Source organism: Papio anubis, chromosome 20 (genome assembly GCF_008728515.1).
Source record: "Papio anubis isolate 15944 chromosome 20, Panubis1.0, whole genome shotgun sequence".
Lineage (NCBI taxonomy): Eukaryota > Metazoa > Chordata > Mammalia > Primates > Cercopithecidae > Papio > Papio anubis.
Genome location: NC_044995.1, coordinates 2,053,598 through 2,063,764, shown reverse-complemented (window position 1 = coordinate 2,063,764; position 10,167 = coordinate 2,053,598). Strand labels below are relative to the sequence as shown.

Genomic DNA, 10,167 nt, shown 5'->3' with positions numbered 1-10,167 from the left:
AAATACATTCACATTCAGAGGCACTGGGGGTTAAAACTTCAACATACGAATTTGGAGATGGCGATAGCATAGTATATGGTAGCTCTACGTTAAACTTCCAGAGGAACTGTGGCCACAGGTAACTCTTTAACAGAAACTTGCCTGTGTTTTCTTTGTACTCATTCTGCCTTCTGGAGAATTCCTAGGAACCAGGACAAAGGTAGCTAGGCACAGTGGCACATGATTGCAGCCAAAGCTACTCAAGAGGCTGAGATGAAGACTGCCTTGAGCCCTGGAGTCCAGCCTGGGCTACACAGCAAGACCCCACCTCTAAAAAAAAACAAAGACGAAGCTAATCTACAAACTGTTCTCAAATGTAAAAACATGGAGGCTGGGCATGGTGGCTCATGCCTGTAATCCCCAGGCTAAGGTGGGAGGATTGCCTGAGGCCAAGAGTTTGAAACCAGCCTGGGCAACATACAGAGACCCATCTCTATAAAAATAAAAAAATTAGCCAGGTGTGGGGGCGCATGCCTTTGGTCACAGCTACTTGGGATATTGAGGTGGGAGGATCACGTGGGCCCCGGAGCTTGAGGCTGCAGTGAGCTGTGATCGCACCACTACAGCCTGGGTGTTTGAGTGAGACCCTGTCTCAAAAAAAAAAAAAAAAAAAAAAAAGACATGATAGAAATATTTAACAATTACTTGACTTGATTTACTATGAAATATTTAATGATGCATTAGTTAACTGTGATTTTGCCAGTTTCTTCTGTATTTTGAAACCGATACTTTTTTTCTAGCTCAAAAATTTTTGGAAGGTGCTTAAGAAATAACTGTTCCTCCCCACTGGGCCTGTGGAGACTTGTAGACAAAGTACTAAAGTAACTCAGCACAAATGTGCAAAGTCTGTAAATTTGGGTCTTTGATTTTCATAGCTGTGAAGAGCTCAGCATGACTCTTAGTGGTTAAGAGGCAAATTTTGCTATATTTCCTCTTCCTGCTGCAGCTGAACTATTAATAAAATCATCCTAAACAGCTTTCCTGAAATGTAAAAATAAGCCAAGATGTCTATTTTGTGGATTTTTAAAATTATTATTATATGTATAAGCACAGGAAAAAACAAACCTGGTAGGACCTGCACCAAAAGGTTAGCGGGGTTCCTCTCTGGGCTGGGGGCTTAAGGGAGGGGTGTCTGCTTCAGCCAAATATTGCTGTTCACAACCCTCTTGAGTTTAGTGGCTTCCAACAATGACTTACTAGGATTCAGAGGGCTGACTGCATGGTTCTGCTGCTAGTCTCTCCCTCGGTCACTTGTGTGGCTACTGTCGGCTGCTAATGGGCTGGTTCTCCCCGACGTGCTCTCTCTGCATTCACCTGGGCTTTCACTATTTCGTAACCCAACTTTAGCTTCCTTGCAAGATGGCGGCTGGCGTCCAAGTGAGCGAAAGTGGGAGCCACCTGGCCTCTTAAGGCCTAGGCTTGAAATTGACACATCACTCTGCTACATTCTATTGGTCAAAACAAGTCACGAGGCCTGCCCAGAATGAAGGGGAGGGGAAGTAGACGCCCCGGTGGTGGGAGGAGTGATGCATGTGTAGAGGGAAGGGAGGAACTGTTGGCAGCCATCTTTGAAGCCATTGACCTCCGTGTCTTTCTTTCTGTGTTTACTAGTATGCCTAGAACAATAATACCGCCTAGAATATTACATAATAATGCTTAGAATATTATAGAAAAATAATACTAGACTTTTTTTATGATGACAAATATATTTTTTAAAATAATGTAATAAATTGTGGGAAACTTGTTGGTTGGACCAAGAATCTACAGAAATAAGTGAAAGCTGGCTGGGCGAGGTGGCTCATGCCTGTAATCCCAGCACTTGAACCTGGGGGGCTGAGGTGGACAGATCACTTGAGATCAGGGGTTCAGGATCAGCCTTGGCCAACATAGTGAAAACCGTGTCTAAGCACCTGTAATTCCAGCTACTTGGGACGCTGAGGTGGGAGAATCGCTTAAACCCGGGAGGCAGAGGTTGCAGTGAGCCAAGATCGCACCAGTGCACTCCAGTCTCGGCAACAGAGTGAGATTCTGTCTCCAAAAATAAAAAAGTAAAAACCAAATTCTTGAATTAAGGCTTAATTGGGCTGAAGGGTTTGTGGAACGCTGAGGTCAGACTGTACCAGTCCTTTCGGGCTCTGTTGGGGGTTTATGCTGAGAACATCGGGGGCAATGGAACTTCCTAGGAGAGGGGAAGGGCACATCCACTCTCCGTCTGGGAAAGAAACCTCTGCTGGTGTTCTAGGGTGCTGAGCTTTAGCTGGGGTAAACGTGGGGAAGATGAGAGGACTGCAGGCTAGCGAGCCACATGAGAGGGAAGGGAAAGCCCAGGACAAGGCCTCCACCATGAGAGAAGGAGGAGGCTTGGGATGAGGGGACAATGTCACAGTGTTAGATCCAGTGAAGGTTTTCGTGTAATCCCCAATATGGCAATAGATTTCTTTTTTTTTTTTTTTTTTTTTCTTTTTTTGGTTTTTGAGATGGAGTCTCGCTCTGTGGCCCAGGCTGGAGTGCAATGGGATGATCTCGGCTCACTGCAACTTCTGCCTCCCAGGTTCAAGGGATTCTCCTGCCTCAGCCTCCCAAGTAGCTGGGATTACAGGTATGTACCACCATGCCTGGCTAATTTTTGTATTTATTTATTTATTTATTTTGTTTTGTTTTATTTTATTTTGAGATGGAGTCTCACTCTGTCGCCCAGGCTGGAGTGCAGTGGCGCGATCTCGGCTCACTGCAAGCTCCGCCTCCCGGGTTCAGGCCATTCTCCTGCCTCAGCCTCCCAAGTAGCTGGGACTACAGGCACCTGCCACCACGCCCAGCTAATTTTTTTGTATTTTTAGTAGAGACGGGGTTTCACCGTGTTAGCCAGGATGGTCTTGATCTCCTGACCTCGTGATCCGCCCGTCTCGGCCTCCCAAAGTGCTGGGATTACAGGCGTGAGCCACCGCGACTGGCCGATTTCTTATTTTTTATTACAGTAGTACTATATGCTCCTAGAGAGAATTCAGATCTAGATTCATCATAAAACCATTATGAAGAAAATAAGAATCAGCTAGAATTCTTCAAGCCAAAATATGGTCGCCCCTGTTGTTATTTGGTTGTATACTAATAACCTTCTGTTACATAGACACGGATTCAGATGTGGATAAGGATACAGATATGGATATAGATGTTGATAGAATACAGATATAACTGGGAATATAAATACCAATGTACATAAGGACATAGACATAAATGGAGACATAGATGTGTATCTGCATATAGTCAAGGATGTAAATGTAGATGGTAATAGACATATATGTTATAGTGAGTTGAATGGCACCACTCCTCAAAAATATGTTCTATGTCCTAATCTATGGAACCTGAGTGTGACCTTATTTACAAAAAGGGTCTTCGCGCCAGCCATGGTGGCTCACGCCTGTAATCCTAGCTACTCAGGAGGCTGAGGCAAGAGAATTGGGAGGCAGAGGTTGCAGTGAGCAGAGATCACATCACTGTGCTCCAGCCTGGACGATGGAGCGAGACTCTGTCTCTGTCCCGTCCCCTCCAAAAAAAGACATAGCAAAAGAAAAGACACAGAGAAGAGGAGAAGGCCAGAGACTGGAGCCAAGAGACATCAAGAACCAGCAGAAGCTGGAGGAGGCCAAGAAACGATTCTCCCCTAGAACCTTCAGAGCCAACGTGGCCCTGCTGGCATCTTTGTTTTGAACATCTGGCCTCCGGAACTGTGAGAAAATAAGCGTCTGTTATTTTTAGCCACTAAGTTTGTGAGAATTTATGACAGCAGCTCTAGAAAATGAACACAGACATGGACAGAGAGAGGGAGACTGATCTGAATGTAGATGGCGATGTGGATATAGTTGCAGATAGAGGATAAGTTACCAATAAGGATATAGCTGTCCATATGGTGTAGGTATGGATTAAGATAGAGCTGTGGGTGTAGACATGGATATAGACATAAACATCAATGTAGACATAGATATTACTGTGGATATAGACGTAGAAGGAGATAAAACAGACCTTGAGTGGCCAGGCAAAGTGGCTCACGCCTATAATCCCAGCACTTTGGGAGGCTGAAGCAGGCGGATCACCTGAAGTCAGGAGTTCAAGACCAGCCTGGCCAACATGGTGAAACCCTATATCTACTAAAAATACAAAAATTAGCCAGGTGTGGTGGCGCACGCCTGTAGTCCCAGCTACTTAGGAGGCTAAGGCAGGAGACTCGCTTGAACCCAGGAGACGGAGGTTGCAGTGAGCCAAGATCATACCACTGCACTCCAGCCTGGGTGACACAGCAAGACTCCGTCTCAAAAAACAAACAAACAAACAAACAAAAAACCAGAACTTGAGGAAACTGTGAGAAAGGAATGGGGTCACCTGGACTAACTATGGACCATTGCCAAAAGGAGGTCACAGCAGATGTCACAGAGACAGCCTCCTACAAACGCTCCACAGCTAAGCTCTTCAGGTCTTCTGGAAAATCCCAAATATCAGAAAGTGCTTTCTTGGTTGGGCACAGTGGCTAATGCCTGTAATCGCAACACCTTGGGAGGCCAAGACAGGAAGACTGCTTGAGGCCAGGAGTTCAAGACCAGCCTGGGCAACATAACAACACCCTGTCTCTCTAAAAGAAACAAACAAACACAAACAAAAACAAAAAAACAACCTTTCTTTCACGCTCCTAGCCATCCTTCCCTTTTCTAGTTTCTGGATAATCAATTTAATCAATTTGCCCCCTAAAATGTGAAAACACAACTCATTGTTTTCAGTCAAAAGTTTTTTTGTTTTTTTTTTTTAAGACGGAGTCTCGCTCTGTCGCCCAGGCTGGAGTGCAGTGGTGCAATCTCGGCTCACTGCAAGCTCCAGTTCCCAGGTTCACACCATTCTCCTGCCTCAGCCTCCTGAGTAGCTGGGACTACAGGCACCTGCCACCACACCCAGCTAATTTTTTGGATTTTTAGCAGAGATAGGGTTTCACCGTGTTGGCCAGGATGGTCTTGATCTCCTGACCTCGTGATGCGCCCACCTCGGTCTCCCAAAGTGCTGGGATTACAGGAGAGAGCCACAGCGCCCGGCTGTATTTTTCTTTTCTTTTTGAGACAGAGTCTTGCTCTGTTGCCCAGAATGGAGTGCAATGGCGTGATTATGGCTCACTGTAACAGCCTTGTCCTCCCGGCCTCAAGTGATCCTCCCCTGTTAGTCTGCCAAGGAGCAGGGATTACAGGTGTGAGCCACTGCACCCAGCCTTCAGAATGAAGTTTTCTCTCCTTTCTCTTACCTTTCTCATATAAACTGTGTTTTGATTTTGAATGTTGACAACAGTCGTATGGCCATCTCCCTCCCCTATGCATGCCAATGTCCAAAACAAAATCAGATCCAATGAATAAATATTTAAAAGTTTGTTGTGGCTGGGCTGTAAACCCCCAGGAAGGTAGGGCCTGGGCTGTTTCGGTCCCCATCTAGGCAGGATCAACCCTGGTGAATGCATGTGGAGGGAAGAAAGGAAAAGAAAGGGAGGAAGGGAGAGAATAAGAGGGGGACTGAGGGTGGTGCCCTTTAAAATCAAAACCTCTGGTTTCACCTTTCTTCCCTAACTGGCTCCCCATGCCCACCAGAGGGCGCTCTGACCCAGCAGATTCCTCATACAGCAACAGCCTGTTCTTCACACAAAAGAGAATTATGAAAATAAGGATTGACACCAATAATCGATACTTAAAACCCTACTGTGATCAGTACCTGTGCTAAATCTTCCACGTGCCTAACTCAACACAGCAACTCTGAGAATATCTTATAAATGAGGAAAGTGAGGCTCAGAGAGGTCATTTAACTTTCCCAGTGTCACACAGCACATAAGCTGCAGAGAAGCTTTCAGCTCTGGCCTTAGTGACACCCCAGCCTTCCGTTCCTTGGTCACACCCTTACGTGACTAACCCACAAGGCCCTCTGTACCTGGCCCTGCCACCTCCTCCCCAACCCCCATCCCGCTGCTCAGCCACACCCTTCCACCCCCAGCTCCTTAGACATCCTGTTCTCCATTTAGTCACTGGGATCTTAGCCCATTGGCTGCCTCGAAAGCACTTCTTCCCTTTCCCTACCCCCACCTCCCACAAATGGTCACCTCCTCCCTTCAGCTCAATGTCACCTCCTCTGAGTAAGCCTGTCCTGATCCAGGGTTAGCTTCAGCTCCTCCTACCCACCTCCCCTAAGAATCCAGGCTTTCCCTGCGCTGCAGGAGGCAGGGCTTCAGTCATCATCGAGTCCTCAGAGCCCTGCACAGGCACTACAGAAAGACTGAATGAATGAATGAATGAATGAATGAATGAATGAAGTCTACGGGGTTAAACCAATGAGCACTCAATGAGTGACATCCTCTCCCTCTCTCCCAACCAGAAGCTGAGACATTCTCCAACAAACACCCACAGCCAAGAAGAGGAGATCCCGGACCTGCTAGCCAAGAGTACACGCTTCAGGCTCCCAGGACCCCCAAAATTCATCCTGCTGAGGCTGTCGGGGGATGCTGCCAGGAGTCTGTTGGAAGCCAAGGCCTTAGGGCTCCTGGAGAGGGTCCCATACTCCCTTCAGTCCCTCCCCAGTCCAGGTACAGTGAGTCTCACTAATGCCATCATACCTTTAGGGCAGTCTCCTGCTTTCCAGCCCAGAGTCCACTTACCTCTCCTGAGTGATTCACCTCCATTTCTCTCCAGGGAACCGCCCCCCTCGCCCTACTCTCCCTCCAGGTGAGTCCTACAGGGCTCACCCAATCCCCGGCCCACCCAAGTCTGGCCAATCAGCGCACTCCTTCCCTCCCTGGTCACTGTGATTGGGGCAGGGGCAAGCACATGATCCAATTCCTCCAATAGGAGTCAGCCCTGGGTCCTGGGCTAAATTAATGAATGAAGGGCCCTAGAACCAGCCATGCCTGAAGCCAGTATCAGCCCTGGACTTCATAGTAATATGAGCCAATGAATTCCTTTTTCACTAACCTGCTTATCCAAGGCTAACTTGGATTTCTGTATTTGGGACCTAAACAGTCCTGTGTATCCCACTCCTCTAAGCATTCTCTGAGCCTCCAAGGGAAGGAGGGTGGGGGGGGGTCTTCTCAGTGCCCTGCCAGACAGTACATCTGACTCCAAATGCTGGACCAGGAGTTAGGGGGACAGGGAAAGGGTTTTCTGGAGTTTTTAAGACCTGGCACCATCATTTGCCGTATTCCTGAGTCTTTTCACCTTGTTCCTGGGGCTCTGGGGCTCTTGTCAACAGGGAACAAGATGACAGCTGCCTGGTAGAGATGGTATCACCATCCCTGGAGCAGACCTGTGTGGCAGGCGTATTCTCAATCCCTGCATTTGCAGGGCAGACCCAAGCTTGCACCGAGGGCAGACCAGCAGCTGTGACCAGTCATGGGGTGGGCTGAGAATAAGAAACAGCTGATTTTTCTCTCCATTATGTTGCCCAGGTGGAAGAAGGGATGAATGAATGAATGAACCCTGGGGCTCATCCTAGGGCCTGGGGCTTGGCTCGCCATGACAGTGTTCCCAGACACAGGGTGCAGCCCAGGAAAGTACTGGGGCCACACTTGGGGTGCTGGTGGGACAGTTAGCAAGACATGAACGGGACCTCCTGGGTGAGACCACGTGATAATTTACAGGTATCCCAGGGGTTCTTCCTGAAGCCCAAAGATTCCCCCCTCCACCAGCAAGTCCTCACCTGAGCACCCCGCCTACTTCCCACCGCACAGCAGACCCCAGCATGGTCATGGTAGCAGTGGCTGCCCAGAGGTTGTGGTCTTTTTTTTGGTTTTGTTTTGTTTTTGTTTTTTTTTGAGACAGAATCTCACCCTGTCTCCCAGGCTGGAGTGCAGTGGTGCAATCTCTGCTCACTGCAACCTCCACCTCCTGGGTTCAAGCAATTCTCCTGCCTCAGCCTCCTGAGTAGCTAGGATCACAGGTGCACACCACCATGTCTGGCTAATTTTTGGATTTTCAGTAGAGACAGGGTTTCATCATGTTGGCCAGGCTGGTCTCAAACTCCTGACCTCAAGTGATCTGCCTGCCTCAGCCTCCCAACGTGCTGGGATTACAGGCGTGTGAGCCACTGTGCCCAGCTGGTGGTGGTTTGTTTGTTTGTTTTTACCTTGATAGACTCTGTGCCCTGCATCAGGCAGCACACCGCACAGCCTTCACTCAGTCTCTGTTTCACCTGGCCCACACTGAGTCCTAAACATCAAACTCATCCTAGATCTGGAGCCTGGTGCCCCAGAGGAAGGCCCGGTCCCACTGACTAAGCCTAGCTCTCTGTGTGAGGCCTGTCTCCCAGAGTCATGAAAGACGCCAGTAAACAAACAAGATGCATAGTCTCGTTTTCAGTGGGCTTCTTAAAACAAAAAATGCTCAGTTCCTGCAACAGCCTGAAAACGGTTGTCATGGAAACAGCGGTAGCCAATGGAGGAGGGAGAGACAGGCCTATCCTGGAACCCAGGCCTGCTGCAGTGGCTGATGAGGCACAGAGGAACCATCAGGATTAAGGGGCAACAGGGAGGGGGTGTCCCCATGTGGCTGGAGCAGGAGGAGTTTCCTCCTCTGCTGGCTCTGAGAGGGAGCTGCTGCCCTCAAAGGAACCCATGTGCATCCCTGGAGAACAGATCCGTAGTCTCCTGCGGATCCTCAGCTCTGGGGAGGGGTCCTGGGGAAAGATCACTGTGTCTAGCCAGCCAGCAGGCAGTCAGGACACCCGAGCCCTTATCCCCACTCCAGCCTTGCCACATTCACCAGAACCGGGACTCTAAGCCCTGCGGGTGGCTTGCCAGGGTTGCATTGACACCGTGCGCTGCAGCCCACCCCTATCTCGGGCTCCCTGCTGCTCCAAGATCAGCGCCGAGGGGGCGGCACCATGGCCATGAGCCTTTTGCAGGACTGGTGCCGAAGCCTGGACGTGGACGCGCACAGGGCCCTGCTGGTCACTGGCATCCCGGAGGGCCTGGAGCAGGCGGACGTTGAAGCCATCCTGCAGCCGACCCTCCTGCCCCTGGGCACGTTCAGGTTGCGACACATGAAGGCCCTGATGAACGAGAAGGCCCAGGCCGCCCTGGTGGAGTTTGTGGAGGACGTCAATCACGCTACCATCCCCACAGAGATCCTGGCCAAGGATGGGATCTGGAGGGTTCTGTGGAAAGACCGTGCGCAGGACATGACGGTCCTGAGGCAGATGAGATGCCTGATGCTGGATGATGGGCCCACGCAGGCTGCGGTTGCTGGGACCCTTGGGGGGGCGCCCACCCCTCCCACTTCGGAGGCGCAGGCCCAGCCGTTGGGACAGTCATCGGGAAGGCCAGTCCCCCTCCTGGGGCTACAAGCAATAGTAGCAGGAAGAGTAGGGGGTCACAGAAATCAAGCCAGAAGCTAAAAAAGGGTCTGAGGGATGTGTCCATCTCCCTTGGCAAAGAAGGAATCCAAGGAAGTTCCCCAGGAGAGCTTGGACATCAAGATCAAGGAGGCAGATGAGGGGGCTTGAGCAGAGATGACAATGACAGCGGGCTATACACAGCGCTCCAGGCAGCAGCCAGGGAGCAAGTTCACAAGAAGTGGACTGTCTGAAGCCACAAAGACAAGGCAGGTGGTCCCATGGAGTTCTTGCCCCTGGTGACCAGACCAGGACAGACAAAGCCAAACAGGAGATGATGGAAGAAGGTCCTCTGATTTGATGCACTTGACCGTCAAAGAAGGCAGGAGCAGTGACTCTCACATGGTGGCTCTTCTGACCAGCAGAGACAGACCTGAATGAGATGCCGAAGGACTGTAAGGCTTCAGAAAGTGGGCGGGTACAACCACCCGGTCACAGAGCGGGGCTGGAGGACCCTGAGTTCCTGACCACTGTGGCCTGTACCAGCCCTTCAGACACCAAAAGCACCTAGGAGGTATTGAAAATCGCTTCTGAGGCGTGGTGCGGTGGCTCATGCCTGTAATCCCAACACTTTTGGAGGCCAAGGTGGGCAGATCACCTGAGGTCAGAAGTTCAAGACCAGCCTGGCCAACATGATGAAACCCTGTTTCTACTAAAAAATACAAAAATTAGCTGGGTGTGGTGGTGTGTACCTGTAATCACAGCTACTCGGGAGGCTGAGGCAGGAGAATG

General features: G+C 49.9%; 1 pseudogene; it reads left to right on the top strand.

Moving 5' to 3' along the window:
- Window positions 1-8,767: 8,767 nt before the first annotated feature.
- LOC103880133 lies at window positions 8,768-9,686 on the top strand (annotated as a pseudogene).
- The last annotated feature ends 481 nt before the right edge of the window (window positions 9,687-10,167 follow it).